This window comes from Myodes glareolus, chromosome 21, assembly GCF_982192425.1.
Source record: "Myodes glareolus chromosome 21, mMyoGla1.1, whole genome shotgun sequence".
Classification (NCBI taxonomy): Eukaryota; Metazoa; Chordata; class Mammalia; order Rodentia; family Cricetidae; genus Myodes; species Myodes glareolus.
Genome location: NC_142046.1, coordinates 11,769,512 through 11,790,885, shown reverse-complemented (window position 1 = coordinate 11,790,885; position 21,374 = coordinate 11,769,512). Strand labels below are relative to the sequence as shown.

The 21,374-nt window shown below is 47.2% G+C and overlaps 1 protein-coding gene across 5 annotated transcripts in view; it reads right to left on the bottom strand.

Moving 5' to 3' along the window:
- Positions 1 to 21,374, bottom strand: part of Mvb12b (multivesicular body subunit 12B) — a 153,905-nt gene that overhangs the window by 52,481 nt on the left and 80,050 nt on the right. The gene's annotated exons all lie outside the window — the stretch shown is intronic.

Below are 21,374 nucleotides of genomic sequence, written 5' to 3'. Positions count from 1 at the left end.
ACACTAACAGGAAGCCACACTCCCCCTTGCAGACAGACAAGCCTTGGAGACATTAGCAGCCAGTTGTGAGGCCCGGAGGCAGGACCAAAATGGACCTCTTTTCCTGAATGTGCCAGCAGTGTAAACTTATTCACCCAGTGTGCTGGGCAGTTGACCACTAGACACTACAATGGTTGGACCCATTTCACCTACATATTCACCTCCAGGAACAGCCAACTACAGGTGCCAGCTCCCCATGGACTTTACAAACTCAGGTGTGAGCTCTGGCTGTCCACAAAGGCGAAGGGTTCGGGAAGTCATCACAGCACCTTAGAAGTCACAGTGATTCCGAGTGCGACTGTGATTTAACACGGGAACTTTATGCGGTTCTGAGTGCAACTGTGATTTAACACAGGACCTTTATGCGGTTCCGAGTGAGACTGTGATTTAACACAGGATCTTTATGCGGTTCCAAGTGCGACTGTGATTTAACTTGGGACCTTTATGCCTGTTTACATTTCTCCTGCCCGCAAATGGTGCTGTGCCCCTCTGTGAAAGCCGAGTGCATGAGATTTGAGAATGTGTAACTTCTTATAATATGGTAGCCAGCAATCAAACAGATGATTAGCTACATGTATTTTATGCATTCATGACATATTTGACTTTTTCTTAACTTTTTATAGTTCTAAGGGTTGCAAGTTTCACATGCAGGGGTTTTTCAAGTCTTTATGAATCTCAAAGAAAAAAAAATCTGCATATGGGTGCCTGGTAAAGCTTGAAGGCCAAGCCAGTGCTGCTCACAGATCCCTCTCAGAGGCAGGTGAAGACGATCCCAGGACAAGGAGTGAAATGCATGAAGTCATCATAGATACTTAGCCACAGCAAGGGTCAAACTGTCCACACATACAACATACGAGGCTCCACGATGTCAGGCTGGGCAGCACACGAGGTGGATACGGCAGAGGCAGACACAGGTCACCAGGATTGTCCATGGGGGAGGGGAGCAGCCAGAGTGAATATGAGAGGACTTTTGGGGGTGAGAGATATAGTCTATATCTTGCTTCTTGAGGAAGGTTGCCATATAACTCGGCATTCTTCAAAACCCACTGAGCTGTACCCATAAAATAGATTGTACTGTATGTAAAATTGTACTAAAGTAAAATTTAAAAGTATCCAGAACAGACAATTACCTTTGCATATAAATGCCACCCCCCAATAAAAAGTCAAGAAAGGACAGTCTCTAAAACATTGTTTTTCTGAGCAAAGAGATTCTGAGTGGCATTTATTTTCTTCCCACACTTTCATGTATTTTCTTTTCAACTTTTGTTTTTAGTGTGAGCATGGGACTTTTATAATTCAAAAAGCAAGTGGTTTTCATCTGGTTTTGATCTAACAAAGAGAAAAAAAAAAGAACAAAAATGCATCAATGAACCATGTGTCTGGCAAAGAGCCTTGTATCGCTTCTTTTGTTTTCTTTTTTTTTAAATGCTCATTTTTTGTTATTTTTAAGTGTATGTATTTGTGTGTGAGTATGTAGGCACCGGTACCCAGGGAGGCCAGAGGGTCTCGCTGTTGTTGAAGTTGCAGGCAGCTGGAAACTAGACCATGCGGTACTGGGAGTGGACCGAGGGCCTCTGCTGGAGCGGTGTGCACTCTCAACAGCGGAGTTTCCCTCCAGGCCCCATTGCACTAGCCTCCTACACGGAAGCATTGGCCAAGCTCATGTCCAGTGACGACCTCAGCCCCACCAGTGCTGGGGGCCCGTTATGGGACACCTGAGGTCCAGCTCCTATGAAGTGTCTGCTCTCAAAAGGGGCTCTGAGAAGTGAGGCCGAGGGGCAGCTTCCAGGAGGTGATCTGGTCCAAAGCTTCATTTGCAGGTAGGAAAACAAACCCTGGAGAAACAAGGCCACCTTGTAAAGTTAGGAAGGAAAGCAAACCTGAGGGACTCAAATTTGGTTGACCTGTAACGGTAGCCACCTGCCCAGATGCTTGGACAGCAGTCTCAGGTGTTGAGGGTGTGTCCCTAGGTGGTGCTGCTGTTAGGTGGACCTGTCTGGAAGAAGTCTCATCACTCACTGGAGGTGTGCCTTGGAATCCTTTCTCTGCTCCCTGCCCTCCCCATCTTCCTCCCCACTTCCTGGCCACCATGATGGGAAAGCTCCTGCTGTCTCATCCCACACCACAGTGATGGAGCCAGCTACCGAACCCAGGAGCTCCTTCTAACTTTATAACTGTTTCTCTCAGGCATTTGCCACAGGGATGGAGAGCTGGACCATGCTCCTGACACGCTACAGATCAAAGCTGACAGCAGGCAGGGCTGCTGCCATATCTCACAATCGGATTCATGGTTTTCCCCAGTTCAGCGCCTTTCTCTGTATTCAGAATGCCTACCGCTGATGGGTGGCCCTGAAGAGTCTGACTGTTCTCAGTCAATGTCATGGCAGGATGGAGCTTTCTGCCCCACTGCCCCCAGCTGAGCTGAGTCCCTTGCCATGTCTCACAAGGGGATGCAGGAGTAAAAATGGCTACAGTAGGGACTGCGCTCTCAGTTTGGACCCAGAATGAAAGGATACATGGAACAGGATCCCAGCCAACTCACAACCAACTAGTGAGTAATCTGACGGACACATAAAGTGGGGTTCGGTAAAGCTAGGGTACTTTTTGTTACTGCAGTATATTTCAACAAAGACTGATGGATACACACATTTTAATATTCTGAATGATGGCACTCAATGTATGCTATTATGGATGAAATAGATTTTTTTTTGTTTTTTTGAGATAGGGTTTCTCTGTAGCTTTGGAGCCTGTCCTGAACTAGCTCTTGTAGACCAGGCTGGCCTCGAACTCAGAGATCTGCCTGCCTCTGCCTCCCAAGTGCTGGGATTAAAGGTGTGTGCCACCACGGCAGGGCTGAAATAAATGGTTTTAAAGGTTACTGTATCTGCTCTAAAATCACATCCCCACAGTACACACCTTTGAGAAACACTCTCTGAGAGGGGAGGGAGGGGAGAGGCAGGGAGAACAGACAAAAGAATCAGCTCTGAGAGGAGCTCTCTGAGGAGCCTCTAGAGCCATGAAGACAAACTCCAGACAGACTGAATCACACTCTAGAACAGAGCGCTGTCACCAGTTTACAGCTGGCTGCGCTCTGAGTGCGTGCATCACTGTTTAAAAAGTGTATTGGGGTGGGCAGGATAAATCTGTGGTTAAGGGACTTGCCTCCAAGCCTAAAGGCCTGAGTTCAATCTCCAGAACAGACATGGGAGAACTGATTCCCACCAGTTGTTCTCTGCCCTCCACGGGAGCTCCTGGTATGTGCATACTCGCACATTCGCGCGCGCGCACACACACACACTTAAACAAGTTTTATTTTATATGTGTGTGTATGTATACCAGTTGGGAAAGATCCCAAATTCAGAACTGCTAATGTGTAAATTATTTCTAAGAATCAAGGGACAGTGACAGACTCGGAGAAATCAAAGTCAAAAGGCCAGTTCCCTGAGCAGGTGGCATCATTAGGAAACCACTCAGCCATTAACTTTTGTTAGAGCAAAATCCGCCGGACTGCCTTGCTGACCCCACCTCTAATCTAGACATTTGACACAATGGGTTCCATTCGGTGACCTAGAACTTTCAGTCTGGATGCATCATGCTCTAATCATTAATGGTCCACTTGTTTGGCTCAGGTAAATGACATTTGCATATGCAAATTATTTCTAAATATTCTGTACTATTAATGCTAGCACTAATTACATAATAATAGTTACCAATTTCCACACAGATCAAACTTACAGTTTTGCAGCTATTAGGGAAATTGTGCTTTGTAATTAAGATAATCCTCATTTCCAGATGCTAATTAACTATATAATAATTAGTCTCACTCACTAATGCAAATGAAGGATTTTCATCTTTATTGATAAAGGAGTTACTTCTTATCGGTTAAGGAGCGGTCTCCCAAGAAATCTTGCCAAGAAATGCTTTTCCCTCTAAAGGTTAAAAGGTAAACCCATTTTTATCAGCCTCATTTGCAAATGCAAATGAGGCCTGATTAATCAAGTGGAAGATAAATGCGCTGGTCTTCGGTCAGGACAGCACGTTGAGCTTACAGGTTCCCTCTACAAACACTGGTAAACAGAAGTGTTGCCGGCCATGAGACCTCGCTGGTATTCCCCCCTTTGTTCCTCCTTCAGGCAGGAAGGACCGAGACACAGTGGGGACTTAGTTCTGGCCACAGTGGGAACAGGGGAGGAGAGAATTTTGTGAGTAAATACACAGGCAGAAAGGAAACCACGTTTGCCTGGATTATTAAGTTTTCGGAGCTGCAACAGCACACAAACTGGCACCTCCCATCGTGACTAATGAGAGCTGCCTGGGCGAGAACAGAAGGGCTGACAGCCAGCGAGCCTCGTTGGCAGGCCCCAGCCAAGGCCTCGCCGCATTCATCATCCGCTAAACCAATCCACCAACTCCGCACCACCATTTGTCATTAATTATGCTAATCAGCACGCCATTACTCTCTGATGACACTGTGGCTGTTATTAGCTAGTTATGGCTTTTCAGAAGTAGGATTGTGCATGCACGGGCTGTGCCTGCATTAGCCTACAGGGAAGAGATGTCCAATTACGGAAAGAAGAAATTTGCTATTATCTTTTTATAACAAACCAATTTAGTAATTATAAAAGTCTCTGAATCACACATTCATTCTTTTTCTTCCCTTTCACTTAAAAAAATAATTGAAATCCCCCAAAATGTGCTTTTCAATAATTCTCTAAAGAAGGGGCAAAACAGAAACATTAAAAGTGGGGTTTGGGAATCAGCCTGCTCTGCTTCGGGGATACAGGGTAACCTCCCGTCAGGCCTTTGAATTAGCAGATTACTCCACTGTGTATATTTTAGTCATGCTGAACTCCTGAAGATGGAAGCACACCCACCTGACCTTTTACAGCACGCTCACTGTGGAGCGAGGCGTGGCAGTTCCATAAGAATGTCAGGCTCTGCCTGCCTCACCTGGCAGATGCTCCCACAAGGATGGTGACAGCCTCCTTTAACTCCTCATTCTACCTATGACGCTGGTGGCCTCTCAAATGACCTTGGAGATGAAAGGTTTGGTAAAGTTAGCACCTGCGTTTTCTGCACAAGGTTTGAGGGAACAAGGAGACTGACCCTGGGCATCACTGTGGACAGCAATCATGGCAAGGCAAGGGAAGGCCCTTTTCCAAAATGCCAGGCCTTGGCAAGAGTCAGTGGGGCTAAGCTGTGGGCACTTGTCCAAAGCATGTATCAATCTCAAGTCTCTGAACTTGGGCTGGAGTCTTTACCACTAGTTTGAGAAGCTTCAGCTGGATTAAGAGCTCATTAATATCATCAGAGTAAATGGGCCTATTAAAACATCTTTAAGCAGTATCTGAACATAAATCTCCCTAAACTATATTTAATGACTGTACTTAAGATACATTATATGCAAGTCTTAATGAGACATTAGATAGCATTTTGAAGATTAAAATTAGAGAATCCATATAAAGCCTGTCCACTTAATGTAGCCGTAAGCTATCCCGATGAACACATTACTACCAAATTATACTGCATTAGAACAAATATTTTTAATCATGTCTGATTTATGCATTCCCTTTTTGCATAACTTTCATTTAAAAAATCCATTTGTAGTTTACAAAAGAGTGTATGTGAAAGATCCTAAGTTTCTGGAAGTACCGTGGAAGGAAGACAGAAACAGAATCTCAGGACTGCAGAACGCAACTGCCCAGGGTTCTGAATTCTATTTCCTCCTGTGTGGTTTCACGGGTTGTAGGCACATAGATTTTACTTTAAATTTCCTTCAGACTAGAATGAAAACAGGATTCCGCCAAACATACTCAGCACACTGGACATGTGTCTCAGATGCACCCAGGCACCAGCGCTTTTCCCCGCATGCTGCTCTCTGCCCGTGCCCAGCACTTCACCCCGGCAGATCCAGATGGGCACACTCTGTTGTGGGGTCACAACCTTCTGTTTGCCTCTGGTTCACCAGAGGTAGAGGTGTCTGTCCTGTTACCATGCCAGGGTCCCGTGCGAAGACCACTTGGTGTGGCTACTTGGAAGAGGGATGTTAAAAGAGAAGAGTTTGGTTTCCCCCGGGGATGAGGGGTTTAGATTCCTTAAACAGCTAAATCCTCTCCAGGTCCGCTCAAACCAGAGCATGTTCTCCAGGACTGCAGAGCTGGGGTGCTGGCCACGCAGGGGACTGGGAGTCACTACGAAAGGGTGCCACAGGGTCTCTTTTGAAAACAAGTCAAACTTCAGATTATCTGTACTGTATTTAAAATACTAAGCAGCTTAGTGAGATTTCTTCTTTTTCAAAGTTCTGGGGATGGAGCCCAGGACCTCAGGAATGGTAGGCAGGTGCTCTGCCACTGAGCCACACCCAAACCCAGTCCCAACCAGAGGGGGAATTTTAATGCAAGAGAAAGCCAGCTTCACCCACCCATGTGACCCTTGAATCAAGGCAGTGACTTTAGGGTGGAGACCCTCCTTGGCTGAGTCTGTGAGGGGCCTCAGATCCTGCTGGCAGCAAACCCGAAGATGGAGATGCTTCAGGACCTGGCCAGGACTGACTGTCATGAATATCACTGGGAGCAAGGATGACTCAGACTCAGACCTGATACCAGCTCAGACGCCTGGCAAGAAACTGACACCTTGGAAGATGTGAGAACTAAATCGTTCCTGATGCTTCTTTCTTCTTCCTGATGCCCTGCACCAAAGTGTGATCACCTTTTATGCAAGCTATTCAATTATGGAAGGCTTCTGGGATTATGCAAATCGAGATGAGTCAACCCGTGACATTTCTCTTAATAGAATGAGATTATGCAGGCTCCCCCCACCCTCAAAAGAAGAAAGTAACACAATTCAAATACAGCAGTCATTAAAAGAAGACTCCTCCCCTGCATGTGAACTGGGAAGCAGCAAGCCTGTTTCCACCCACTCTCTCCAGATAGCCTCTCCCAAAAAGGAACTATTCCATAACACAATTTTGCGTTTTTAATGGCACAAACGAGGACATTCTTCATAAATAACAGCCACGCTCCGTGTACAGGAGCTCCTTTTTATTAGGGACACAGTGATGAACAATGAGCAATGTGTTCTATTATTCTTTGTCAAATCACAAAACGCTACATTAGAATAACTGTGCTGGTCAATGTAATATAGTAGATTAAATTCAACTTCTGTGGAAAAACCACTGTAAAACAGCATGATAAGAAGGCTATAAAAAATTTAATTTTACTCTAAACTCCATCACAAAAAAAACGGTGTGAAAAGTAATTTTGCATAATCAGTACACGCCATCTGGAACAATTAACCGATTTCTATAGAAGTATGAGGATCAGTCATATCTGCTTATTAAAGATCAGAAATTATACAAGTAATAAATCCTTGAAAAAACTAAGCGTACTCCCGCCTGTCAACGCTATTCTAACTTCAAATACTGAAGAACGCCTGATAAGGCTGAAAAGAAGAGATTAATATATGCAAATTACATCCAGCATTTAAAATCCCCACAACTGTCTCTGGTTTTCTGTCCCTTATTGCTGCCTTTATGTTTTATTCATATACCAACTCACCTGTCACTTCATAAGCTATAATATTATGGGGGTATTATTAAACAGCATAAAGCCATGCTTTAATTGGAAAGCTTCATTGCATTTTCCAATTATTTGGAGTAAATTAAAAGCAGATGCACATAGTTTAATAAAGAGTCTAATATCAGTTCCGGGAAATCAAAATTCATTGTCATTACTATGCCGTGATAGTTTTGCAAACTGTACTCAATTTCAGAGGTTTTCAAAAGAAAATCTGTCTATGCAATCTGTTAATTGTCATTCGGTTAATAACTGTTTAAATATCCAAACTACACAGCAGCTTCCTATTAAAAAAATTAACTATAGGCTTCTTGCAAGCAAACAAACAGAGGCGCTCCTGGGCTGGGCTGGACTCTGCAGCCATGGAGGCACCTTTAAACAATGGGTGGGCTGGGTTGAGACACCGCACCCCACAGCAGCTGGGAGCCGAGGACAAAGAACAGCAGCCTGTACTTCTCTCAGCGCAGGGCTCTCTGTGGAAAAGGGCAGACGCTGTTCTAAACTGTGCTTTCAGAGATCTGCACTGCTCAGCAAAAAATTAGCCTCCAAAGTTTTAATTGGTACACCCAAAATAAATCCTTTTAATGAGTGAATTAACTGATTCAGGGCACAGATATGGGGAAAATCGAAGAAAGCGAATGTCGTGAGTAATTTGTCCTTAGAAACACGGGCTGCACAGAGCCGTGTCGGACTAGCTCCCCACCCCAGGGCACCAGCCAACCACAGTGCCTATGAGTGGACAGGATGGCCAGGTGAAGGGCTGTGACCAGCACTGCTGTGAGTGGCTCTCAGGGCCACTCTTAAAGGTTAGTCCTGGTGAGGAATCCAGCAGTAGACGGAGCCCAAAGCTACACGCTGCAAACACACAAATACTTGTAGCGAACGCGTTTACAAATGGAGAGTCAGAGGTGCACACCAACTGGTGCGCGTAACCTTTTCATTTTTGTACTAAGTGACAGACTTTCTCAAATCCGAGGTGTGTAAACTGTAATAGGACCAGCAGTAATTGACTTTTAAACTCCACCCACAGCCAGGGCTACAATTAAGAACTGCTGTTCAGCAAAGTTCATAACGTGCAGGCTCTTTCCCCCAATCCAATTAAAACCAAAGTCTTCTGAGAAGGTAAGAGCATAGGATTTACATTGAACCTCTTGTTTCAAAGGGCAGAGTGGCCAACATCCAATCTGGCAAGACCAGTCCCCTCCAGGCCAGAAAGAACACAAGCGCTTTCTGCCCAATAACCGAAAACTGTGTTCGGAGATGAAGATAAAAGCAATTCTTGTGCAGTGATCCAAAAAATAGCATCTCTTTCCCCCCCAAAATTACTTGTTTTAATAAAGTAGACACACTGTGCCAACTCAACCATTTAATTATCTGCAAAAATGATGAATCAAAACAATAGTTTGCAACAATAAATGACTAACCTCTGATTAAAATGTCTGTCCTCATTAAATCAAAATAAAAGGTACAATATCTTTTTTTTTTTTTTAAAGTAGCCTGAAGAAATGAACCACCTCAGCCTCCCAGCCTTATCTTTAACAGTGACCATGATCCTCTGCCTGGACAGCAGAGGAAGCTGTTGCATCTTCTCTCAAACTAAAACGACACAGGGAGGGATGGCTTGTATTGGTGTTGAGCCCTTAAGAGGGCTGTAACACGACCAGAGTGGTTCCAGTGGCAAGGACAGGGGCCTTTTATAATTATTGATATTATTTTTCTAAAGGGTCTAGGGAGGGGTGTAGCTGGGCAGGAAGGAATCTGAAGAAACCTCACTTAAAGGTTGGGCACACATGATTATCTATCTTACCGAAGCTATCTTAGATAAGCTGAGCAAGACCAGAGGAAGGAACCCAAGGCCGCAAACCTTAAAATCTTAAATAATCTTTACCCAGTAAACTGGAGTCTCAGGCAATCAGTGAGAGGCAGGAGGCGCTCTGCCCTGCAGCACACCAAAAGGCCCCCTACCTCACAGCTGTCTTAGCAGCCTGGGGAGGCTGCACAGCAGGCCAGGTGAAAGCAGAAGTCTGGGCCAGGTTAAAGGCACATATGACAATTATCATTTCTGGAGTGCCCTTTGTGGATGTTATTTCTAATCTGATAAAACCAGAAGAGAAAAATGTGATTCAAACTTATAAAAGAGAAAAGGGAAACATGGTTACATAACCTGTCTGTGTTCACACATCTGGACAGGACAGCATCAAGACAGGAACAGTAAGACCAGTTCCTCTCTGGAGTAAGATCACAAATACTGAGTACTTCCTGTATGTCTGGTCTGGGGCTGGGTGCTTGGCATGCTGGGAAATGAGATGTCTTTGATTTGCTCTCCTAGATGAACCCTGAATTTGGCTGTGAAAACAATTACTGTGTGTATGCATGTGTGCAGAGGACAGAGGTCAGCCTCGGGCGTGTCATTACTCAAGAAGGCCGTTTGCCTCAGTTTTTCTGAGACCGAGTCTCTTGCTGGCCTGGAGCCCTTGGCTAGGCTGCTGGCCAGTGCGCTCCAGAGAGTTCTGTCTCCTCTCTCTAGCATTTAATGGCTGCTGGAGATTGGTCTCAGGTCCTCACACAAATGCTCTCCTGACTGAACCATCTTTCCAGCCCTGAATGACAACTGAACAAGATACTAGCTAAAGGTTGGGCTCCTTCTTTAGACCTGGGTAATCAAGCATAAGGTCAAAATTTTGCAAGAACCAAAAGCAACCAAGAAGATCACTAGCCTAAGATGTCTGCCATGAGCCTTCAAAGGTGATATCAGCAAGAGTTGGGGACCAGCTGACTCTCAAGACAAAGGACCTTCTCTAAGGACAGAGTTCTGCTGGCATTGGATGTATTTCAAACAAACACACAAGGGAATGAACATAAAAGCCCAGAGTGTTTATTGCCTCTAGGTAGTGAGCAATTAATGATGCCTACGGGTGTCACCAGAAGCGATGTGCAGGGCCAACAAGGCAAGCTTTACTCTCTCATTCAAGATTATGGATGTTGCCTCGCCAGTGGATCAAGAGATTGCTCATGCTATAAAGCATGCCGGGCGTGAGAAAGCGCTCGCCGACAAAGGATCTCACCTTGGAGCTAGTTCAGCATCATTCACCATCTCTGAGACAATGCTAAGACAAATCTGAGTGTGACGAGCCTCATTCTCTGTGACATGTGATAAATAATTCCATCCCAGTACCAGGCTGGAGGATGGAAGGTGCTTTATTTGTTTGTTTGCTTGCTTTAAATAAATAACAAAGGGGCTTAGGATCATCATTGACCATAACCAAGAGGAAGAAAGGAACACAGTGGGCATGCAGCGCAGCACTGAAGGAAAGATGAGATGACGTGGGGGCTGGGGTAGACTCAGGTGCTCTGGCAGCAGCTCCACTGTTCTTAAGTGGGCTGGGGTCTCCTCTGTGCAGCTGTCAGAAGTTAGATGCATTTGTCTCCAGAGAAGGAAGGACCCTGGTGTGAGACACTAGGTTGCTTCTGAGCTTATTACCCACACCTGTGCAGCTGGTCTGCCGATGCCTGCGCCATTGCCTGGTAAATCTTAAGATGCCAGTCTGAGCCTCAAATCCTACGAGGCCAGGCAGTTGGAGAAAGAGGGGCATGTGAGGTGGAGGGGAAGTGGGCTGGTGAATCATGGGCCATAGGCTGGGGACCCAGAGGTGGCTGGAGCATAGCAACCGCAGCTGTGCACTTTTCCTGACTCTGGCGTCAGTGAAGGATGGCCCTCTGAAGGCCTGGTCTAGAGATTGAAGGAGAGGCAGGTGACAGGGAACCTACTGGGGGACAGAAGTAGGAACTCAGGGAACAGTAAAGCTCCCAATAGGGAGAGGAATTCAATTGAGGGTTCAATCCCAGCATGTGGCATGTGGGCCTGGGACCACTCACCATCAATTAACGGTTCACAGACCCACAAGGGGACACTGCTACTCCAAGATTTCTAGACAAAGACTTACACAGTAGTCAGTATGGCTCCACCCACTGAGAAGGAGTTGTTGAAAGTGCCTCCTATAGCTCTTACCTGTCTGGGAAAGGGCCTAAGGATGGCTGGCAGGGGCTCAGAGTGCTGTGGTAGCAGCAACACGCCTGTGGAGTCTGAGCCCTCACCAAAACCCACTCACAGACCCCTTCGCAGATAGGAAGCAAAAACAGAGAAGCACTCACCCCATGTCCAAGGTCACTTCCAACCAAGAGGCCCCAAGCTCCCCAATCATGGCTCTGCCCAGCCAGAGTCCATCATTCCTGAACCCCTCGGGACTTAGAGATCCTTATCAGCCACATGTTCAAGGTCTCTCTCCAGTGAGGTCCCAGAGGATGGGACTACTTGTGACTTCAAACAGCACTGAGGCCCAAACTGACATGCACATCAGTCATTCTGGGCTTGTATACTTCCAGTTTTCGGTCTGACAGAGGGAAAGAAACACACAGCAACTTGAACTGAACAAGAGTCATGGCCTCAGGGCCTGATGTCCAAACCTGGATTCAGATCTCAGGCTTGGGTGCAACTCCAGGCAGGTCCATCTCGCCAAACTTCCTTTACCACCTAGAAAGGGTTGTCTTGGGAAGGATATTTTAAATTACTGACAAAATGCACACAAAAAATGCCCACAGGGGAGTCCTGCATATACCAAGTACTGGGGAGGGGTAGATATTATTAAATTCATTATTTCAATGAACTCAGCCCATTTTAATAAAGTAAAACTAACTTCAGCTCCCTAAATGCATTTAAATGAAAGAAGTTCTCTTAGCCACACCCTCTCCCCTTAGTTGATGGCTTATTATGGAGAGACACTGGTGGAGAACAAAGGCAAACGCACACAGCCCGTCCTAGATCAGCGTCCAGAGCTAGGATTGAGTGCACGTCCTTGGCTATTAGTATTTCTGGGGCCAGGTCTGAAATGGTGTCCTCTGCCAGACAGAGAAGGTAAACGCCGGGAGGAAGGAGTTCCCAGACTTTCTGTCAGGGCAGTGTCTGGGCAGAGTGCCCGTGATGTCTAAGGCCTGTGGGTGCATAGCAGCAGGCAGAGTCTTGCACCACCTTGAGCTGCACGTATCCATGGTACCTGTGGCCCTGACAGGGGTGACCACACCTGTCTCAGACAACTGCAGCTGTTTTTGCCAAACTGACCTGGGAGATGGGCTTCCATCCAGTCCTGGTGTTCCTCAGATCCCTGGAGGCTTGAAGCTGCTCTGCAAGCTCCTGCCAAGGTCCACCCAAAGCCCTTGTCTGCCTCACCTTGTCTGCAGATTTAAGGCACTGCTGCCCATGCTCCACCAGGCTTTCAAATCAAACACAGACTGAGGGCGCAGTGGGAGGCGGCCACCTTCTTAAGCGCTCTAAAGTACCCGCCACTTCATAATCTTTTTATTTTCCACAGTGACGAAACTCGAGTGTGTCTCGGTGCTCCCCCACCTGCAGAGTGCACACAGAGGCCTTGGCAGCCATCAGCTCCCATCAGGCATTTTTCCTGCAGACACCAAAGGCACATACAGGAAGATTTTATAGACGCTGGCAGGCTCTGCCTGCCTGGCACTTCCCTCCTTCCTGCTCCTGAGCCGTCATCCTGTCGCCTCCTCAGAAGGGCCTGTGGGCTGTCTGCCACGGAAAACAGGCCACTTCTAAGTGATGATGCGTGTCGGCATCCTGGCTTCCAGAGGTGCTGGCTGAACTGTGGCGGACAGCCTTTACTGCCCGTTTCTCTGGACTGGGGTCGGGGAGGACATATTTTCTCTAACATTCAGAAGAGACCATATCCATCAGAATTCTGTAAGGGAGAACCAGGCTATAGCTACAGTGAAGACCATGCTGGGCACGGGCCAGTATATCCCGAGCCATAACTCCCCACAAATCTTTGGGCTCTTCCACAGATCACGCCCTGCAGAGAAAGTGTCCCGCAGAGAGCACCCACATTCTTACACAGATTCCTGCCTTTCAAATTGTTTTTACCAAGCTCTGAATCCTCCCAGCACTGGGGGATGGGGCTGGACAATTCTTGTATTTTCCAGGTCTGAGAGTAACTATAGCATTGTGTCACCTGCCTGAGTTAGCATAATTCAAGACTCCAGGGGACGCTATTCAAGTATGTTATTCAGTGTACAACCTGGGAGGCTGCTCCCAGCAGTGCTCTCTCTCCCTCTCTGAAAGCTGGGAAGCATGTATCAAGATTCAGAACATGTGTCCTGTCAGTGACATGACAGCTTCTGTCAACAGGTCTCCTGTTGATCACAGGAGCACAGGGCCTGCTATGGCCCTGGGAGTCTGATAACCAAGGGAGGGTGAGCAGCCTTGCTCCTTTTGTGGACTTTGTTTACCTATATCGTCCTGGCTTACAAAGGGAAGAAGGCTACCCCCAGGCTTTTGAACAGGACTCTTGTCTGCTGAAGATGCTCAGCATAGGCCATGTGGGGTGAGCCAGGAGGATGGCAGCAGATTGGAGGAGACCCTAAAGGCTTTGAGAGAAGCTTGACAATAGGTCTTTGAAGATAGTTCTGGAAAGACACGGAAAGGTGAGGCGTTTGAACTGCTGTTGTGCCTGGTGCAAAAGCAGAGACAAAGGCAAAGACTGAGAGAGGCCGGGCTGGCCGGACACAGCTGTGTGCTATGTGTCAGGTGGGGTCTGGAGGAAGCAGTCACTAATGGCTTGGGGACTTGGGGAGACACGCAGATTTGACCTGAGAAGAATGAAGGACCCAAGCTGTGCTGGGAAAAAGCATTTCCCACCTGGGCAGTGGGAAGTGAGGGTTAGAAAAGGCTTGGTCAAGCAGGAGAGCTGGAAGGCACTCAGCATGTCCAGACTCCTGCTTGGGCTGGACCACGAGCCTCACGAAGTGGGGAATGCAGAAAAAGAGAAGGGCCCATACCGACACTCAGCATTGCAGTCACGGGGCACTGGGCAGCCATGGGCAGGGGGTCAGGCTCAGTCCCTCTGTGGAGTTCTGTAGACACACTAGCAGCCGTAAAGTTCCAGAAGGCTTGAGCTCCGAGTGCCCTGTGAATGTGCCTGTGCGGAGTGTTCATTAACTCCTGTGACATGGCGACCATGGTGAATGTACAAAAACACATCCAATTAGCCAGGCCTCTGTGAGTATTTGCACTCTTAAATCTTCCCGCATTTCGAAAGGGTTAAAGCTTATTATTAGCATATAATTTACAGTCCTTTCTCCCAGGGAAGGAATAATGCACAGTAAATGCCACATTCATTTTAATAATACATGTTACAGTCTGTGCCCACATCTGCACAAAGGTAAAGGAGACAGATTTTTTTGACATGTCCCACTCTGCCATCTAAACACAGGCTTTTTGTTTCTTAAGTGACGGAAGGTTTAATCAAGAAAGCAGGCAATTCATCAATCGAAACGAGGCAGTGTGCGTGCGCCTGACAGCACACACATGGTTGTGTACAGAGCGAGCCTGGCCACCTGTCAACCACCCCTTTACATCAGGATGTACAAATACGCTGGCGGATCAATTCCCCGTCCGCTCCTGTTCAGCTCTCCTTTTCCTTATTATATTTTTCTTTAGACTCAATGTCATTGTCAGTCAGGGCTGGGGCAGATGGGTAGACAAGGTGAGCCATGGCCAGCACAAGTGGTGACAAAATTCCTCTTACCTCTGCCACCGCTCACCTCCCTCTTGACCTGAGCACTGCTGTCAGTCACACTTTTCACTGCAGTCAGGAACTTTCCCTACACACTGCACTCTGTGGCTGTGTCGGGTTGCTACTCCCTGCTGGGGCCTTCGCTGTATACCCAGGCATTCACCTAACACCTTTCTAACTCATCCCAGGTGTTCCTGAGCACCCCAGTAGAGGATAAAGGGAAACAGAACTCACTCAGGCCAGGAGAGCATGTCCACCAAAGACAAAGGCCATAGGGACACTGGGAACAGAGGCAGCATCCCTCATGCACTCCCACAGAGACACAAGGTTCTTTCCTTGGTGGTAACCATTAGTGACCAACTCAACCCATGCACGAGCTAAAAGGAGACCTACAGCATATGCACAAGGGGAACCAGGTGCAAATCCTGTTACCTAAGACCTTAACCCTGAGCACCACAGCCAGAAGCATGCCACACAGTAGATCAGGGCTTCCCTGCTGTCTGAGCCTCAGATCTCTCATTCCAACCCTGCAAAGCTTCACTGAGGCATGAGACTTACTTTCAATGTTTTGTTTGGGCAGTACAGTCCCACTCTACAGTTCAGGATAACCCAGAGCTCACCACAACCCTCACACGTGGCTTCTTGCAAGGAGTTAGGGTTACAGGTAGGAGCAATCACACCCAGTTTTATTTTTCACCCTCCTTCCCCCACACACAGGGTTGGGGGGAAGGAGACTAATCACTAGAAAAAGAAAGGACCGGTGTTTGGGATGAAGTGTTCTGCTTGTGTGGCTGGTGAGGTTTTAAACAAGCAGCCTCTAAGAAACACAGACTCTTTGCCATAAAGCACCCTCCCTGCAAGACACACAGTCTTTTCACCACAAGATGAAGAGCTACTGGCAGAAATTTTATCTCATTGGATGAAATGTATAAATCACGAGTTTCATAATACTGATAATTAAATGTCCATCTTCCAATTTAAATGAGAACTGGATTAAAACTGCATGGAGAAAGGCTGATCCTCAGAAATCATTAATTATTTTTAATTGCTTCGTGCCTTTGCAGCCCACGACAGAGTTCCACAGCTCATCCATAGATCTGTATTTCAGATAAAATTGTTCCCCACTTCTACTGGGAGAAGATGATGGACTTTGACCCAAGCACCTTCAGCCCTCCTTGGTATCAAGCACTTTGAAAGAAAGTCGGTTTTTAAGAGAGTAGCCATGGAGGCTAGGAAGATGGTTTTTCTAGTAATTAAAGAGAAGACTTGGGTGGCTGGAGGTAACCTAATGTTGGGGAGTGGGGAGTTGAAGCCATCATGCTCCGGCAGTGAGCCAGGGCAGATCTGGGTGTGGCTTTCACTTCTGCGTGAGGTCAGCGATGCTGTCCGTGGGGCTACCTGCCTGGGTCCCCACCTCTGCTCAGCACTGGTCCTGGTGTTTCTGTCCTGTGGCGCCTCCTCAGGGTCTGTGTGTGGGAAAGCTTGGGTTTCCTAGCTTGCTAGCTTTCATTCATATTTGCCTTAATTTTACTACCTTAAACTCCCACGTTAGTTTTTCTTGGAAAAAAATAGTTTTCTGGGGTTTAAAAGGCAATTGGAAGGAGGAAAAGAAAGGGGGAAACAATGTAATTATATTTTAATTTCAAAAAAATATTTTAAATGGGCAATTTTGCAAAGCTTGTAACTGCAGTCAGCAAAGGCCCAAGCAACCCAGCTTCCGCTGCTTTGGGGGCATGTTCGTTAAGCACATCTGCCATGGAACTGAAGAAGCACCCTGGGATAGGACAGTGACATGGAGGCCCTTTGGCTAAGTCCCTCCTCACAGGAGCCCTCTGGCACAGATGTGCCTCTCCTGGTGGAAGCCTGGCGTAGTACTCCACAGCTGTGGGCAGAAGACTGGGAAGCAGCATCCTGTGCCCTAATATGCATCTCACAAAGGTCTCAGTAGTGTGGGTCATTTCAGTTGAGAAGGGACACTTTTCCCCAGGGTTGCAAGGACTGTTCTCATCAAACACCATTATGGGCACAGAAAGTTGGGGTGTGCTATAAAATTCACCCCAGTGTAAATATTTCTAGTTCTCTCACTCACGCACACAGTTGCCTGAGGGACCTGCTACTCTGAACATGTGTCTGTGGTATTCTCACCCACTGGGGTATCTCCCAGACAGAGCAGAACCTGAAGAGACAAGGTGGCTGGACAGGATGAGCACGTGCACAGCCACTCTGTCACTCTGTGCTGCTCTCAGGGGCGCACACCTGGAGCTGTCCCCAGTGGCAGTGCTCGAGGAGGAAGGGTTACTCTCTGTGCTCAGGAAAAGGATACTGTGCTTTTCATCTTACCCACCAGAGACTCAAGGGAAATCCAGAATCCACTGCCAGACAGCCAGACAGCTGCATCGACGCTCCCATTCTATTTCCCACACACTGTCATTTTCTCACATCCAATGAAGGGGTTAACCTCTCCCACTCTCACAACTGAGTTTAGGTTTCAGTTCTCTGAGAAGGGCAAAACAGGTGTCTCTCCCAACAAAGGGCCATTTATTCACAGTGCCCTTGCATTCAGAGAGGAGGCCCGAGCCAGCCTCACAGTGTCTCAAGGACAAATCCAGCAGCCCCTTCTGAGTCACTTGTGTAAGTATGTCCAAAGATGATATAACTAAACCTCGGCCAATTAAAAATATACTAGTATAACTGCTGCGTGCTTAACCAGTCATATTCAAGGCAACCTAACTGTCTCTGGAACTCCCTGGAGCTGGGCTTAAAAGGAGCCTGCACGTTCCTCTCAGGGTTGTCGCCATTTCAACAGGCGAACGACCCTGCACGCACGCTGTAATATTAATAAACATTCTTTGCTTTACATGTTATTTGAGTCTGGGGTTTCCTCTGGATCTTACACAATGTTAATTTTATTGTATGTATTTGGGGATCTACCTAAGAGCTTTCACCAGCTGGGCACTGAAAATCCCAACACACTTCCCCCAACCTACAGTTTTCTAAAAGTCTCATCAGAAACGCCTTCCAATGAAAGTATATGCCCTAAACCCTTTGTATGACTGCAGAGGGTCTGAGTTTTATCCATGGATCATACAGAGTCCAAAAATAATCTTATTTATCAAAAAGGGAGGGAGTGGTTTCTGAAGAACCCTTTGAGGTTAACCCAACAGCCACTGAAACTGTACACAGCTGCTGCTGAGTTGAGGCCCCGTCTTTGAGACGCCCACCCCACACTCTTGGTGTGTGTAATGCTTCCCAGAGGCGCCTCTCTAGTCTAATAAACTACCACCCTGCTTCATGCTGGCTCATTTTGAAATTTCTTTTGGTATCAAATCCAACTGTGTCCTGTTTTACTTGAGTCTGGGTTCCTAAAAGAACCCAGGCATGTCAGGCGACAGAGTGTAGCTGTGCCTCTGTTCTTGCTACTGCTGACAGGAACCAACTACAAAAACAGAACTTTTAGTTAATAGGTGATGCTGAGCTGAAGAGCTGGCTCAGTGGGTGTGAGTCCTGGCTGCTCTTTCAGAGAACCTGAGTTCAATTCCTAGCACCCACACTGGGACTAGTAACCATCTGCAACTCTAGTTCCAGTGGACCTGGTGCCCTCTTTTGGCCTCCGTGAGCATTAGGCAGCACACAGTGCATATACATACGTGAAGACAAAACACTCATTGACATAAAATAAAAAGAATAACAATTTTAAAAAGTAACTTAAAAAATAAGATATGCTCAAAAAGAAAACTATTGGTCAGGGACAGTCGACAGGGTTGGCTTGGAAAGATTCAGTCAGATCCACCTGGGGTACGGAGGCCAAGAGGAGCCTTCAAGGGGCTCAGATCTCGAAGGCCCATGCAGACAATAGTTATATGTCTATGGAACTCACTCTGGAAAGGATTTCAGGAGACAGACACAGGCAATTGCTTGCCCACAGTAAGAAGAGCATGACTTAAGCATGTTGGTGTGAATCTTTCTCCAACTTATATTTCAAAAATGAGATCTCACTGAACATTCAGCTATCTTACTTTTTTGGCAACATTCTGTGTACTTTATTTGTGGCTAGTTAAAAAGCCAGGCCGCCAGACAGACAGTCTGTAGGACACCCTTGCCCTGGACATGGAAGAGATGCCCCCAACCTTCTCTGCCCACTTCACAGGAGCACCTTAACAGGGACAGTCCTCACCCTAGTGGGTGCTCTCTCTTCTTTTCATAAGTTGGATTGCAACTCTAAGAATTTTCTAGAAGACAGTCCCAAGAGGAAGGATGTTCCCAAGAGGAAGGATGAGGCTCAAAGGACCACTTCACAGCTTTCTTTTTTTGGGGAGGGGGGAAGCTTCAATACGGCAGCACAAGGGATATAGGTATTTTAGAATTCTAGCACTGAGACAACGCATTTCTCAGTCTTTTTCACCAGCAAGAAACAATCTTCTGGACTAAGCAGATCAAGACTAAACTGATGAGTGCTGAGAACCAGAAACCACTGGATGTCTATGAAAGGGAAGGAAGGCCTCATAGGCAGGGAACAAACTGGCTGGAGTCGGTGGGCTGAGGCCCTGGAAACATTCTGCTGGCAGATCATGTGACTACAGACAGAAGGGTTCTCACACTGTGTTTCTCAACAAAACAGATGCTGGCTCAGTACCTCCCGTCCTGCCTGGGAGCAGCCTGGATAGTCCCTGTCGCTGCTGCTACAGAAGCTCTGAGCTAAGGCTCTCTATGTAGGCATCTGAGCGAAGGAGACTTTCCTGGCTCAGGGAACAGGGATCTGCACCACTAGGTATCAGTGAACAAACACTGGAGAGTCAATTCCCCGCACTATCCAACAGGGCTGCTTTTACGCTTCTAGTTCCATTGTTTTGATATCTCCTTATCTCAGGACAGGGCCATACATCAGAAAAATGGTTATCAATAGCTCCAAGACCATAGAGAGCATGTCGGAAGTCTGCATCCAAGGCTGAGCCCTGGAAGAGTGAAGTGACCTGCGCTGATGGCTGGGAGGCAAGCGGGATGATTCACGGTATGATCTGCAGAACCCCTACTGTAGCCAGGTCCACACCAGGCTAGGCTGGCTGGGGCACATGTCACCGTGACTGTTTCTGGATTAACCTCTGGAAACTCTATGCCAAACTGAGCTGTGTGCGACTTGGTACCAGATAGTGTTTATGTTGGGGGTACAGGATAGTTTTATGTTGGGGGTGACAGGGTGGTCAAACAGGTAGTCAGTATGGGAGGATGGAAGGGAGTGGATGACTTCCCCAGACCAGTTACCATGGTGAGCCTGCGGGACTCACAGAGTCTCCAGGGCCTACAGGGCACTTCTAGTGGCACTGTGAGAGCCTGCTTCTGGCAGAGTGATTTGGTGCCTACAGCTGCTAGGGAGACTTGAGCTGTCTGTGGCCTTGGCTAAAGCCTCAACTACCTCTGAAGATAAAATCCCACTGATTGTTATTTGCCTAATGGGACAGGAAGTTTCTGAGCAGCATCCCATGTGTCCCGAGGCTGTTCCTTGCTATTGCTAAACCAGCAGCTGAAATGAACCCAGTCAGCACCTCATCAAAGCTGCATTGAGGAAGCAGCAGTCCAGAGGCAGAGTAACATTCCTACCAGACCAGAGCATGTGCCCTGTGGGCCATTTGCTGAGGGAGCATCAACAGCTGGGAAAGCCATCAGAGAACACAGGAATGGCGGGTGCGCCCAGTGCAAACCCTAAGATCTGCACGCTGCTGAAGAAGAGTCAGTGCATGAGGGCGCTGTCCCTGCACAGTCTAAGGGAGTGGACCTGGGTGTCACAGTCCTGTTACGAACCACTCTGCCGCCAAGCATGTGGGAAATAGTCAGCTTTTCTACCAAACAGGCCATCTCTCCACACTTGTTAAGTTCCCCAATGACGCTGCTGAAATAGCCATGGCGCAGAAGCGATGCTCCCCAGAGACACTTTTCTCAGACACACACTCACCCTCCCACCCTGGCTTCTGGAATGCAGCCAGAGCCTAGACTTGGGGCTCCCCCTCCCAGCAGGAGTGTTGCCTAGAAATGAAACAACCTGCCTTTGCTTTCACTTCCAAACCTATCAAAGAGTGATCATAACGACAAAAACGAGTGCTGACAAGAATTACGCCACTGTTGGAGTTCATCTGTTCAGTAACCCGAAGTTGCAGTTTTTAGAAAAAAAAGAGAGGGAGAA